Source organism: Podarcis tiliguerta (genome assembly GCF_965153285.1).
Source record: "Podarcis tiliguerta genome assembly, chromosome: 11".
NCBI lineage: Eukaryota > Metazoa > Chordata > Lepidosauria > Squamata > Lacertidae > Podarcis > Podarcis tiliguerta.
In genome coordinates, this window is record NC_139544.1 from 41,227,600 (window position 1) to 41,243,092 (window position 15,493).

Genomic DNA, 15,493 nt, shown 5'->3' on the forward strand with positions numbered 1-15,493 from the left:
TGTGCCCTTTTCTGATTCTCTCAATGACCGGTGTTCCCTCAAAATTTGACTGACAAATACATGAATGTGGGAGAAGGCAATCTACTGTATATTTGGGGAAGTTGTTCCCTATACATCTGGAGACCTCTTAAGATAATTGTAACCAAGCGTGAATGGCTCCTCCCAAGACTGAAGAGCAGGTTTTTGTCTGTTTGGTTAAGGTTGGATGCCACTTCGAATCAAGATGGCAAACTGAGTCCTTCAAAACTGCACTGCATTTTGTTGGTTTCTTAAAATTGCTGATCAGTGTTGTACACAATGCTGCTGGCTGACTAAAAACTGAAGCATAATGCTGTTTGCTTCTTATGCTGTTTGTGTGCACACGTATATAGTATCATAACAAAATTTGCAGCCAGGATTGGGAATTCCTTAGGTATGCTGGAGAAGCAATGCATCTGGTCTTTCAGGGGTGGAGTCTGTCCCTCTGGTCATTATTGTAGCATATATGATAGATTTGAGCACATATATATTGAACAAAATAAAGTAAATCAAAAGTGCATAAAGAGAAAAAAGTATAAAAAACCCTAGGTTTATTATATCACAAACAAATGCAATTCCATATATGTTTGTCTAGTATATGGTTATACAAGTGTTACTATCATCCCAATGCATATATGGTTATTTATAACCTACTTTTAAAAAAAATAATCACATTCCAAATATAGTCGTACCTTGGAAGTCGAACAAAATGAAATCCGTTCTGGAAGTCAGTTCGACCTCCAAAATGTTCGGAAACCAAAACACAGCTTCTGGCCGCAGAAGCCCCATTGGACATTTGGCATCCAAAAGAACGTTAAAAAACCTGAACACTTCCAGGTTTTGATCGTTTGGGATCCAATTTGTTTGGGAGCCAAGACGTTTGAGATCCGAAGTACGACTGTATCATCATACTTCTCAACTGTTGAGTCTACGACTGTAAGCAATCTGTTCATAAGTTGCAAGTGTTGTCGTATCTTCAATCTGTTGACTGAAGAGGGCCATAGATTTATCTTTCCAGTGCATTAATACCAGTCTTTTGGCTGCAGTAAAGGCACAAAGGATCCATTTAGGTTGTACCATTGTCAGATCCTATGTAGTAGGTACGTAAGAGAGAGATGTGAAGTGGGAGGAGCAGAGACAGCTGCACCGGCAGAGTTTCATATTGCTTGAGAAGGACACGGGAGATAAGAAGCCTTAGGCAGCTGTAGGAAGCTGGGAACCTTCAGTTCCAACTGTCATAGGAGCAAGACTTGTGCTTCTTAGGCCTGGCACTACCGAGCAGCCTTGTTTCTTCTAATAAAGAGTTCACTTGCTCCGTGTGATTTATTGCTGACCTGCTGCTGGCACCAATATTGCAGGATCAGGACTGTGTCTGAGAGAACGTGAGCGATGCCAGCCTTGCAAAGCAACTGCATGTTATATTCCTTTTTTCTGGGGAGAGAGGTGAGGTTTCATAGTATATGACAACTTTTAGTTTAAAAGTTCCTTGATGGATGATGGCTTATCTGTTAATCAGCATTGTTAGTTTCCTTAGCCTTACTCCAGCCTTCACCGAAGCCCATAACTTTTCCTTGGGCAACTCCAGTAGATCGTGTCCCAGCTTGTCTTCTAGCAACATGTCACATGAGTTATTTTAGTTGGAGGGTTTTTTCCTCCTGAGAACCAAATTACTGCCTTATTTTTAAAAATAAGCCTACAGAAAATGAAGTAGAGCGCTAGCACTGAAAAAAAAGAAAATATATTGAAAATCATATGCATACAGGGCAACCGAATGCTCCCATCAGATGCAAACGCCTGCTAACTAATGCAGGTTACTTTGGCCTTATGAAAACAAACAGAACAAGAATGGGCCCAGAGCTGATGTGACATTTTCATTGTAAGTGGGGTTTGGCATAATTAAGAAAATGGCGGTGATTAGAAGCTTTCTTGGCAGTGAGCTCCTGCTTCTTGCCATGTCAGAAGCCTTCAAAGTGCTAATAGTTAAACAGAAAATGTCTGTAGTGAGGTATTTATATCTGCATGTTATTTCTTATTTATATCTGTATGTTACTTCTTGGCTATGCACAGGGAAAAAAGCATACACATCATGCACACAATGGCCTAATTCAGTAAAATAAAAATGTGTAACAGATTGCTCAGTTTGCTCAAGAAAAGCTTTGAGACAGCTGCTGCAATGAAGAGGTTTAAGTAACACCGCTGTCTGATTTTTAATTCGACAGGCCCTGAAGGGGTGCATAAACAAACCTGTCCCTTTTTATTTGCAGTTTCCTCCAGATACCCATGGAAAGTCTACAGCCAGTGGTATCTCCCTTGGCAACAAACCTCCATGTCTGAGTGAGTGTAGTACAGCTGGGAATTTTTTGAACAGGTTGGTTTGGGGAATCAGTTGATTCTTTAAACCTGGAAGCACCTGGATTGTGGTGTTCGTAGCACCTTGGCTTAAACTGCTTATAGTTCCCTCCTCAGCCCACCAGTCCCAAAGAGATGGAGCCAGTGCCTGACTCAACAATGCTCTCGTTTTTGAACGCCATGACCCGCAACACATATGCATAACTGGATCAAGGTGACCAGGTTTAGATAATTAACTTAAAACCTATCACAAGGTCTTCAAATGTGCATGTTTCAGAGCTGATTGTTCTAGGATAGAAAACAGTTTATACTTGATAAAGCAGTGTGAATTTGCATTCTCCCTATATCAAAGGGGTAAATGAGAGACAATGTGCCCACTCATTGGAGAATGATGGTCAATCTCTCCCCCAGCCTCCTAGAAATACCAGCTGCTGGTGCAGGCCTTACTGTACTTATTGCACACCTTAGGAGCCTGGCTTGCACACAGTTCTCTTGAGTATAGACTAATTAAGCATGATTTCTGGACGGTGCACGTAGCTGTTTGTGTGTTGAGTTATGGGCAGAGAGACCAAATCCCAATGCATTCATAAAGTTCACTGTATAATATTCGGCCAGTCACACACCACCTCAGCCTAACCTACCTCATAGGCTTGTTGTGAAGATAAAATAGGCAAGAGCTATGCACACCAATAGGACGTACATGTAAAAATGTATTTTAAAAAATTACAGAGAGCAGCAGACCAAGCAAAGCAGCATCCTTGCAGTTTCACATAAGCCCTGTGCCAGCAGCCCAGTACAATAAGACACATTCTGTCATTTCATATTGTTGGAGCAGGGAGAAGAGCTGCCAATACAGGTTTTCTGTACCTCCATTTCTGAGTGGGATATACTGGCTGACAGGTGAGAGCTTTGGATTTCAGCAACAGTAAACTTCAGGTTTTGCAACCATTCTTTAAAAAATGATTTTAAACTCTTAAAAGCAATGTCCAGGTTAAGTGCCTTCTTGGCCACCGTATGCCCTTCAACAACAGGCTCAAACCATGCATCCATCCACTTTGCAACAGATGATGATTACGGATTTCACAGAGTTAAAAGCAGACAGCTGTTGCGAAACACATTTATAACTAATTTATTGCAGTCCCAATGATGTGGACAAATTTAAAATGTTTCAAGCAGTGGGGCTGAAAGCAATACAAGTGATTCAGCTATGGTTTTGGTTTGGAACAAGAGATGGGATTTAATCCTTTATTGTCTGTATCCCCCCCCCCCCACCAATCCTCTTGCCAAATCTTATTTTGCCTGATCAAAATATCCAGAATAGGGTGTATTTTGAAGCTGTAGTATCTGAAATACAAAACAACCATGATATTTGGTGAAACACTGAACTTGCTTCGCCAACCAGGCGCTCTCCAGATGTTGACATGGCCATGCTGACTGGGGCTGATAGGAGTTGTGTAATCTAAAACATCTGGAGGTCACCAGTTTGGTGAAGGGTAAAGTTCTAGGATCAAGGATATCTTAGTAAAATAAGGGACATGTGCCTAACATTCAAGTTATTCCCTGGACTGCTGTGTCCTTTTATGATTTAAAAAACAAAACAATTTACAGCTTTTGGGAAGAACAAGTAGTTCCAGCAATTAATGAACTCTCTGCCAGTTTATTATTAATACAATGGGCTGCAAACTAGGTGACTAGTGCTAGATTTTTCATAATAATAATAATAAATACCAGCCTTGTAAAGCCCAGAGCGAAGGAAGAGGAAATGGATCCAAACATAGTTGGAAATCCAAGGAAAGGAAAAATGCCATCAATAATTCACCCATAAGAGAAGACCACCTCTGCTTCTGTCCTAAGGGTAAGTGATCCTGCATGTAAGTGAGCTTATTCCTCCTTTTTACAGCCATATCAGCCTCTCTAGAGAGACAGGCAGTTTGCTGCTATTCCCTTTTACAGCATACAAAAGATACTCCTCTCTCATGGCCAGAGCTGAAATAAGGGCATCCAGGAGCATTTTTGTACTCTCACTGGCTTATCCCCCATCTTTGAGTTGTAAGGAGTAAGGATTGCCATTTAACCAGAAGCCCCTGGAGCTTGGACTGGTTTCGTTTAGGCCAGTTTTCAGAAATGTAAGGCTGAGTTCTCATTTTCCAGCCATTTCATTTTCTTAAAGCTGTATATACTGTAGAGACTGTAGCTTCTGAACTGGGCTTGACACCCAAACCCACCTGAAACTGCTAGACTCTGCTTTCTGGCCCTGGCCTGGAGTTAGGCTGACTGGTGTCATCTGCTAGCAGTCCCAGGACTAGTGATGGTGATACAGGCTTAGTTCATGGGGAAGCAGTTTGCACAATCAAATCGGATGCATAAAAGCATTTGGGCTCTGATTTTTTTCTTTTAATTCTTGGCATAAGTTAATCCATATGCAAATATCCCCTCGATGGCCAGCTGGCTAATTGTCAAGATGTTTTGTTTTTGTTTTGCTACTATGTGTTTTGCGTTTCCGTTAGGACAATCCCTTAATACTAGTCAATGAGCAATTTAAAATGTGTAATGGCCTTAAATTTATTGGCATAAATGATCGGCACCCATCCTGAAGAAGGAGAAATCACAAGCTGATTAATTGTGAATTGGCTCAAAATCAACTAGATCTCCTTTCCCCCTAGTTTTTATTCTTGGTGTTTCATCTCTCCCCCCCCCCCTTCCAGGCAGCATCAAATGTCACACACTGTTCCTAGTTTCCCTTCTATAAGCTGCAACCATTTACAGAAAAGCAAGGGAGAAAATAAGTGATTCTTTAAATATGCTATATATGTTGCTTCTGTCGACCAAAGATGCAACATCTGAAGCCAGCATGAAGTGTTGTAAGCCTTGGAAGCAACGTTGGGAGGCCAAGGACCATGTGGACATGGAACCGTTTCTTTCTCCAAGAGCCACAGATGTGGAGCCTGCTAGACAGATGGGAGAAGGATGTGTTGTTGAACATTTATCTACTCACACAAAAGTCCCAAGGCAACACAGGCACTTGGGATCATAATGAGGATTTGGAAAAATTGTTGGAATACTTGGATTGCATGAAGGGGGGGGGGGATAGTTTGACAGTTAGCGACATACACAATCCAGCACTAGTTCCAAGAGAGAGAAAATTGGCTTTGCAAGGAGTCGGTCCAACTGAGCCAAGATCTTTCCTGCATCCACAACTGCTGCTGCTGTAGCCAGACTATATATAAAGGCTTAAAATCCCTAGTTTGAGTTTTTAGGAAACTTCTTCAGTTGTAACCAGCAGCAACCACCATTCTTTATGGCTTTGTAATTCTCATGAGGCACAGGTGGGCCTGAGATGGCTGCTTGCAAAATTACGTTCATATTGCACAAGGAATGCTTTATCTATAAACAAAGATAAGACGCAGGTCATTGTATTTGGGAAGAGCCCTAAAAAGCATGTTTGGCACCTGGATGAACACATCATAAACCAAGTAAATAGGTTTAAAAATCTGGGATTGATTTATACACAGCTATCCAATAATAAATTGCAAGCCTTTTCTCTCTTTTTCGGTTGGGGAAACCTCTCCTAGTTTACTCCCCACGGCGACGCTATGCCTGCTAGTAAATGCTACAGGGACCCAGAGGATGTAGCTCTCTCACCGGTTTCCAAACAATCTAAAATAGAGGACTTTTTAAACAAATCTGCTTTTATAGTTCCAACAAAAAAAAATGGTTTTCTCCCCTTGAAGATGATTGTGAGTGTGGGGAGAGTATTCAAGGTGAGAGTGTGGAACTGGATCCAGCAATGGGGCATGTTGATCCTGTGCCGCTAAGAGAGGAAGGAATAACAAGTAGGGAGTCTATTAACTCTAATTAACTCTAATTGCAAGAACGGTTGAGCATATCTTCCAACAAATTAGAGGTATTGCCTCTCAAATAACCCAATTATCCAAAGAGGTCCACAGTTTATCAGTTAATCACAAGCAGGCATTAACAGAACACCATAGTACCAAAGTGGATTGGCGACAACCAGAGCAGACCCCTAAGCTCGACATAGAACATGCAGAGGCCCTTAAAACAAACTCTTCTTATTTAATCTTCCAACCAAAAAAGATCTGCATGAGAATTTGTGGAAGGCCAGATCAAACTCCTAACTGGAAAGGTTCCCAACGTTCCAAACGACATTTATCAGACTTACTTGGCATTGGACTTACAGAGATTGACTTAGTTAGGACTGAACCCTTGAATACAACAAATCAAATCCAAAAAATTACCGTATGTTAACTTTTTCCTCTACTAGACTGCCCTCACTGATTCACAAGCTAAAATTCAGATTGTCAAGCAGAGGAGTTTTTCAGATTGTCAAGCAGAGGAGTATTTCGCAATTCTATTGTTGTACCCTTATGTAAGATGAGGACTGGTGCTTCAGAGGGGTCCACAAAACCAAAGCCTGGATCCCCAATGGAAGTAATGACATCACAAAAAAACTTGACAGGTGGGGAGGAAACAGACATGCCTGAGTTGAATTTGCAGGATCATGCCCAACATCAAAATAACCAGGTGAGCCAAAAGGAACAGCCGATCCCTCTAGACAATCATCTTCAGGAATCTGAGCACTCTGTAAATCCTTTGGAAGAGGATTTTCTCAGCTTATATATATATATATATATATATATATATATATGCAACATATGCATATGCATATGCAACATGCAACATTATATATATATATATATATATATATATATATATATGTGTGTGTGTGTGTGTGTGTGTGTTATATGTTGCATGTTGCATGTCGACATGCAAATGGCTTGGTTACAATCTACTGTTTCTAGGGCAGCAAGATAGAAAATCACCACACAGATGCAACAGGAAAGGGCATCACCAACAAGTTTCTCTAACACACTTGCAAAGGTGCCATTTAATAGCCCTTCACATTGTCTGCTGTTGCCAACAGCAGTCAGGCACATACGGTGAGGACATAGCTACTTGCTACATGAGGTAAGAGCATCTGAATGTTACGGCTTTTTCGGAGGTGAGGAAATCTCCACAAGGATCCTGCTTTGGGCAAGGGTAGCACGTACACCAGCTTTGTGTTCTGTTGCATTCAGCAGGGCTTCTGAGTACATCTGTGTTGGATCAGGCTGTAATTTCAAAAGCAAAAAAAAAAAAAAAAAAAAAGCATGCCAAAAACTCATTTTGCAGCCAAGATTCGTAAAGTATAGATTTCCTATCTTTGCAACTTCTAAGGTGGCCAGATGCAAACAAGAGCAGGACTCCTGTACTTTTAAGAGTTGTGCAGAAGAGAGGATTTCAGAATCTGTAGATGGCAAGTGTCACCTGCTGATAAAGGTGCATGGACCCTCTAACCTTTTGCATCTTACTTCCATTGCACTTCAGACTGTACCTTTCATTCTCCCACAGGCAAACTCCCTATGGTGCCTCTTATCCATGCTAAAAACAATGCAGCAACAACAGCTACCTGTTAAAAACTAGCATAGATGAACATAAGGGGTCTTTTCTACGTGGAGGCATTATGGCATAGGAACTGGCTGTCATGTCTGGAAGGCTCTCGGGGCCAAGCTACATTTCTGTTGAAACATCCGCCTTCTGCGGCTCAACACTTGGTAAGTGGAGGAAAGGCATAGTCCTGCATGCTATGTCTGCTGGAATTCTCTCTTCTACACAGCACTTAAAGGTGTAGGAGCACGGTTCTCTTTTGCACCTGGGCATGCTATACAGAAGGCACACAATCCAGCAATTAATCAGAGGCAGATTTAGGACAGTGCTACTGGTTCTGCCTTTTGAATTATGGTGCTGGAGGAGACTCTTGAGAGTCCCATGGACTGCAAGAAGATCAAACCTATCCATTCTTAAGGAAATTAGCCCTGAGTGCTCACTGGAAGGACAGATCCTGAAGCTGAGGCTCCAATACTTTGGCCACCTCATGAGAAGAGAAGACTCCCTGGAAAAGACCCTGATGTAGGGAAAGATTGAGGGCACAAGGAGAAGGGGACGGCAGAGGACGAGATGGTTGGACAGTGTTCTCAAAGCCACCAGCATGAGTTTGACCAAACTGCGGGAGGCAGTGGAAGACAGAAGTGCCTGGTGTGTTCTGGTCCATGGGGTCATGAAGAGTCGGACACGACTAAACAACAACAACAACTGGTTCTGCTGCACTGGGTGCTGAGCCTAGGGGGCGCTGCAGGGCATCGCAACTATGGCATAGTGAATTGAACAGAATGGAATGCCAGAGGCAGGGGACACCAAATTTTGGCCTTGCACAGGGTGCCACAAAAATTTGGAAGACCAAAGTCTGCCCCTGATCTGTAGTTCCAGGTGGAAACGGACCTCTGGCCAAGGGATTTTGTCTGAGCAATAATGCAAAGCAGCAGCTGATGATTCCTGTCTTCTGCTAAAGAGAGTTCAGTGTGGAAAGCAAGGAACTTGGCTGCTGAAAGGTGACATGTAGCATTTGGGAGCAAGTCCAGCAATGACTTTTTCGTGGTGAACTTGGATTAGTTGAGTGGAGGTGTTAAGAACATGAGGCTAAGGCAAAAAAATTCAATGAGCTAGTGTTAGGGTTGCCACCTTTTTTATTTTTCTGGCAAGGTTTCTGTGCCTTTGAACAGCTGCATGGACAGGAAAGAATTCAACATGGACTGTTTCCCCCCACACCCAGCATGGAGAGGCCGAATAGAGCTTTTAAAAATTATTATTATTCATTAATTTTATGCTGGTGTCAAACAGAGCCAAACAACGTCTGAAAGGCCACAGGTTCCTCATCCCCTCTCTTAGGTGAAGGGCTGTAGCTGAGTGACAGAGGACATGTTTGAGTAGTTCCATGAATTCGTCAACCTACAGATCTATTTTTCATTTTCATATATATATAGTTAACATGTTTTACGTCATTTTAAAGATAATTTTTCAACGTTTTGTGATCTGGCAACAGTTTTTCAAAATGGAATTTTAGACCAAAAGCATGACATGCAAGATGATTCAGAATTTCTGTATTTCCCACCCCACTAAAGTTCTGTTAATGACCTCTCCAAAAAAATAGACAAAAGGTTAATGACTTTTTGTTGCATTGATCGTTTTGCTTTCACATTTGATGAACTGACAAAATATGTTAGGAACAAAATCAGATGAGCTCACATTGGCTGATTATGTAACACTGGTCACAAACCACACACAAATGAAAAATCTATATATTTTTAACTTCGTTCTCTTTGATGCTCTTAGCATTAAGAAAATGTGATGTTACCTGAAATGTGTTTAATGGCAACATTTCTTCTGACCAATGTAACACCATTTCATATAGCATCAATGTGCTGTCATGTGTGCCTTTCAATCTCTTGCTAGCTAGGGCTGTCATAATTCATTCCTGAGCATGTTGTGATTCTTAGGCCTATTAGATGTAGGGTATTTTATGGAGTTTCACAAAAATAAACAGGTGTGAGTCATCAAGAAGCTTAAAAGATGACTAAACCAAATAATGGTAAGGCTGTACAGTATGTAGCTACTAGCTGCATTGACTACTGTATATTCTGCCTTCACAGTCGGAGACAGTATATATGCTTCTGAATTCCAAGTTGATGAAAATCACAGGAAAGTAGAGTGCGGTTGTGCTCAGATCCTACTTGCAGGCTTATCATGGGTGAGAACAGGACGCCTGGACTAGATGGTCCATTTGCTTGATCCAGCAGGATTGTTCTTATATTTTTATGTTCTGTAAGAACTAAAGTACAGTACTGTCCTTTGCTTCTTTTGTTTAGGTTTTGAACTTCACATGCTTTCACGATAACATAAAGTATGCTAACATCTTCAGTATAGTTCTGCTCCCAATTAGCAAGAAAATCCAGTACAGCGATACAGCCAGGATTTCCCCCACTTCTCAGCTCATCAGGTTTGTTTCAGTTATGCTGAATGTAATATAAAGACAAGTACTGCAGAATGTAATATAAAGACAAGTACTGCAGTGCAGACTATGGGTAGCTGAGCTTTCAGGACCAATTCAAAAGGCAATTTGCAAAACTGATTTACAGAAATGGCTTAAGCATTCATCCTTATTGCCAAAGGATGTGCAAAAGAGATCAAGTCATTGCAAGGCAAATATAATATTTCTGTGCCATCTTATGCAACATTGTATATGTAGTGCAACTGGCAAGGAAGTAAAGATTGCAGCTCAAGATTAATGAGGAATCCATCAGGAAATGACTAGCTACATTAACTGAGTTCAGGTCTGCTGAATTACTTCCTAGGGAACAAAAAAAAAAAAAATATCTTGCTATCAGAACCTTTTGAGAAATCTTAGAAAGCAGATAAGGTGTTACAGAGCTGGAGACAGACAGATGTCTCAATCTTCAGGAAAAGGTGATCCCAGGGAACTTGAGACCAGTCAGTTTGTCTCTGAAAAGAATGAAGATACTAGGAACAGATGACAAAGGAGTCAGTTTGTAAGCATCTTATTAGTGGAGTGATTAGCAGGAGTCAGCATGGATTTGTTAAGAAGAAATCTTGACAGATGAATCTTATCTCTCTCTCTTTTTAAGAGTGCTTATTAATGGTGGTTCATCAACATGGAGGAAGCACAATAGTCTTCAGTGTTTTTATCAATGACAGCACATTTCACACCTACATCCCGAGAATTCTGGTTCCTTGTAGTATAATTCTCAGCAACCCTTAACAAACTACAACATGGAAATGGTTTATTGAATACTTACAAATACACTGTAAACAGATAAGAATATTAGCAGGATTATTGTAATAACCTGCAGTTTTATAACAGTATATATTTAAAGTAGATGAATAAATGAGCAAATTAAGTTAATTTGGATATGCAGAAAATATTAAAAATAAATTTAAGGAATTGTGGAAAGAGGGGGAAGGAAGTCGAGTTTTGAAATGTTAAATTGATTGTAACATTATTGAAATGTATAAAACTCAAAATAATAATAATAATAATTAATAAAAAAGAGGTGGTTTAACAACAACTCTCATCATCTTTGATCATTGGCTAAACTGACTAGGAAGTATAGGAGTTCTAGTCCACATCTGGGGTCCCAAGATAAAAGAAAAAGAACACTGCCTAGAGAAGTGGTGGGCCCTTCTTCACTTGAGGTCTTCAGGAAGAGGCTGGATGGCCATCTGATGGGGACAGTAGCACCCTTGCGATGGGGCTGAGCTCCTCACACTGGCAATGCTGCAACTTGTCTGGATGACGATGTGGCAGGGTAGAACAAGGTTGATGAATGGGTGCACCAAAGGGAGTACCAGATTGTCTCAGTCAACTCACCCACTCAGCTCTGATGTCCTGCCCCGCCCCACCTATGTAAGCTGCAGTCACTTTGGTGTCATGATGACATCTCTGCCCCACTCCACAGCCTGCTACCTGTTTTGGAGTGCTCTCACTTTGGACATGAGTGGGAGGTTGGGTTAGGTGACCCACAAGGCACCCTCCAACTTCTGTCTTAAGTCCCAGTGGGAGAAGTTCCTGATCCCAAGAGGAGCTTCATATGCTCGGTGATTCACATCCTCAGTGTGATTGTGTAGGCTGGTTCCCACAATAACTACATTTGGCTGAAGGTTTGCGTGTGTTTTTTATGTAAATGCTTTGGCATATGACCCTTAAAGCAGTTTCTGAACAAACCACAGTGGCTGATCCAACAGAGGACTGTGAGAATCACATTGTGAAGTCTGTTTTAAACTTAATCTTGTGGGTTTCCTCCCCCACTGCATCCCGTGACGTCAATTATTATTTTGATATTGTAACAAAATTCAGCAAGTGCTGGGAGTTGTATGTCCACATATGAGAAGTTTGAGTTTGGTCCAATGGACTTTTATTAGTGTTTTAAAATGAAAACGGTTGTGAACTAATGAGTTCCCTTGGTACAGCTGGCAATGGAAAAAAAATATTCTTATGTTTATGGCTCAACACAAAGCATTGCTGACCTCTGTGAGCACAGATGAATAGTATTATTAGAAGCTCTGAAAATCCTGCCCTACAGAGATGCTTCTCATAAATTTTAAGGCTATATTTATCAAAGCATAGTATATGCTGCATCCATGCTAGTTGCAGTTCTCTAGGATCTTACAGATGCTGGGTTGCGCTTGTTTTGCAGATATACATATGCTAATTCAGTGAGTGTAATCCAGATGTCATCCTCTCCATAAATACTTCCACTCCAGGAGAATGGCAGTTTCCCAGCACCAAATGTTTGCGGGAAACAATGGACCATATTCAACCATACAGTTTTGCTAGTGGGAGCCTGTGTAAGAAGTTCTACTAGAGCAACTGGTGCTTTTTTGCTCTCCTTCTCCCAGGTACACCCCCCCAATCATTTCTGTGGGGTTGGGAGATTCTCCCAGAGCGGTATGGGGGAGGAGGAGAAGGGAGATTGCTCCATGTGGCAAGCGAAAATACTTGCACTGGTGGAGCAGATGCAATACTGCGACATTGAATCTCACCTACAGATTCTTGCTATGGTAAACACAACAAAATTGTGAGTGTTGAAGCAGTGGAATAGCACTTGTGTCTTAGCCTCTTATCAGGCAGTGCCTCTGACATCACTGCAAGAAGCATCATAAGCCTACTTACTGGAGCCATTTTAAAAAACGCATCATCATTTCAGAACACATCATCATTTCAGAACACATTTTTGCTTCCCCCTCACTACTCTTACCACTCAAGGATCTGTGCCTAGAGTTTAGACCTATCTTTCATGCAGGTTTAGAAGCCCCTCTCTAAGTGCTTTCTTGTTCTGCCCCATGAAAGGGCACTGTCAATCAGCTGCAAACATACTTTTAGACGAGCCCTATCATTCCTGCCCGAAACTCCACATCATATTTGACTTGAGGCGTAGGGCAGGTGATAAGGAGGTTACTGAAAATGGCTAGCATGAGTAAAAATGTATTGGGGTAGCCAATACAGTGCCCTCCAGATGTTGAGGACTATAAATCCTGTTATCTTTGGCCATGCTAGTTGGGGCTGATGGGGTTGTAGTCCTCAACATCTGGAGGGTGCCATGTTGGTTACTCCATGGGGGGGGGGACGACTTTGGCTCTAAACCTCTGTTCTAGTCATATATAACAACTACTGTTTCTCCATAAGAATGCATATCCCATTTAGCATCAAATGACTCATTATTAGTATATTAGTATCAAATGAATAAGTTTTAATTTCCCCAGACATGTGAGCATTGTAATTTTAAAAGCTTTGAATTATTTGAACCTGTGATAACTTGTAATTTATTAGAGTGCTAGACTGTCCTGTATTATTTTAAAAATAAATAAATAAAGTCATGTTTTGTAATATTTGTATTATTTACCCTTTTGTAAGTAGTCTTGGGAATGTCAAGTGGCCCTTGAAGGGTGAGATATAAATGTCAGAAATAACTAAAGTGTGATTAGACTGATCTACCTGGAACTAAGTGTAGTTACCCAGAACTCATGAATCGAAATAAAGATTGCAAGCATTTAATAGTTTAACTCCAGCGATCTTATTGTCGTAATAGTATGCACATTGCATAAACTTCTTAATTATTATTTTTTTACAATCCAAAGTGATTCTTGTAATGTCCACTAGATTGTATGCCATGATACTGACTCATTATCTGAGTGCCTGTATAGCTAAAACATCCTTGCACAAGAGTGGAAGTATCAGCAGGTTTATTAAAATGGAGAAGTGGAGGGGAATGGTAATGGAATGACTGGTTTAGTTGGATGCAGGAGCGGGAGTTCTGTGCATTGCAACATTTTGTTCTACGGCCCACTAGTGACTAGTCATTTAGATATCACATATAAGGAGAGGCAGAAGAGAAACTCGGCTTTGTAGAAAGTGCTTGAACAATCATTTCTGTAATTTTATTTGCATGTATTTATTTATTTGCATGGAGACCTGTAGTTGTTGTTAAATTCTTTTTACTGTTAACCCATTTCTCTATTGTGTCATCCTGAACTCGAAGGATCAGGAAACAATACAAGGAATCTTTAATGTTTATAATTCGATAACTTGTCGGTCTGCTAAATCCTGTTTGACATTGCTCTGTTGCCTTGTAGGTTGACAATCTATTGCTCAACTATTTCTTGTAAGTGTCGGTGAGGTTGTAAGGTGAAATAGTTTGGACATGATGCTTGAATGCTGAGAATGTTGCATTGAGTAGTTTTGTTGTAGCACAGGGGTCAGCAAAGTATGGCCCGTGGGCCGGATTGGGCCCATGAGGGTCGTTAACACGGCCCGGCCGCTATCTGAGCTCCCTGGGAAAAAAAGACAAAAAAGAGCGAAGCTGACGCATGTTTTCACACAAAGTCCTCCTTTAGGAGGTACAGGAGGAGGAAAAGGAGGTGGAGGTACCTCTGGTGGGAAAAGAGGCACCATCCATGGCGGGGGAGGGGGCGAGAGATTTACGGAGGGAGGGAAAAGAGAGAGGGTGGGGAGAAGAGGCAGGAGCCCTCCCTGCTGGCTGCGCGGTGGTGATCCGGCCTCCGCTGCTGGCAGGAGGGCCCCCATCCCACCCCCGAAGCGTGGAAGAGGTGCTGGCAGCAGGAGGACCAGCAGGCCACAACACAGCACCAAACCCAGGCAAGGACCCCCCGCCCATCCAAACAATGACTATCATCAGTGTAGGTAAGAAAATATTTTTAATTTTTATCATCTACAATACTGTCTGGCCTGCCTGGTGCTCTTCCATGGAATGTGTCCTTTTAAAATGCATCTGTGGGTTATTTGTGGGGCCTGCCTGGTGTGCATAGTGTGCACAGGAATCCGTTCATTCCCACCCCCAATATAGTCTGGCCCCCCACAAGGTCTGAGGGACAGTGTACCGACCCCTGCTGAAAAAGTTTGCTGACCCGTGTTGTAGCATCAAAGGACTAAGTGGTAGTTTTGAAATGCCAGTAATAAATACATACTCAGAAATATAGAATAATGGGAAGAATGAGATTATTATTATTATTATTAATAATTTTATTTAAAATTTTAAACCAGTTACCAAACACAGTGTTGTCTTCCAATACAAATACATATTCAGAAGTTAAGTCCTGTGTGCAGTCAATTCTATATGTTACATAACCATATTCTGTATAACAATTGCAGTGGAAGTTTCAACTGGGCAAGGGGGTAAAATTTCTGTGGCAAAATATC

General features: G+C 41.4%; 1 long non-coding RNA gene across 1 annotated transcript; it reads left to right on the top strand.

Annotated features, from left to right (window-relative positions):
• Positions 1–623: 623 nt before the first annotated feature.
• LOC310660212 lies at positions 624–13,543 on the top strand. The gene is made up of 6 exons (XR_014503310.1): positions 624–1,461; positions 2,283–2,352; positions 3,203–3,267; positions 4,099–4,222; positions 10,128–10,258; positions 12,474–13,543. It is a non-coding gene; the product is annotated as an uncharacterized lncRNA (long non-coding RNA).
• Positions 13,544–15,493: the final 1,950 nt, after the last annotated feature.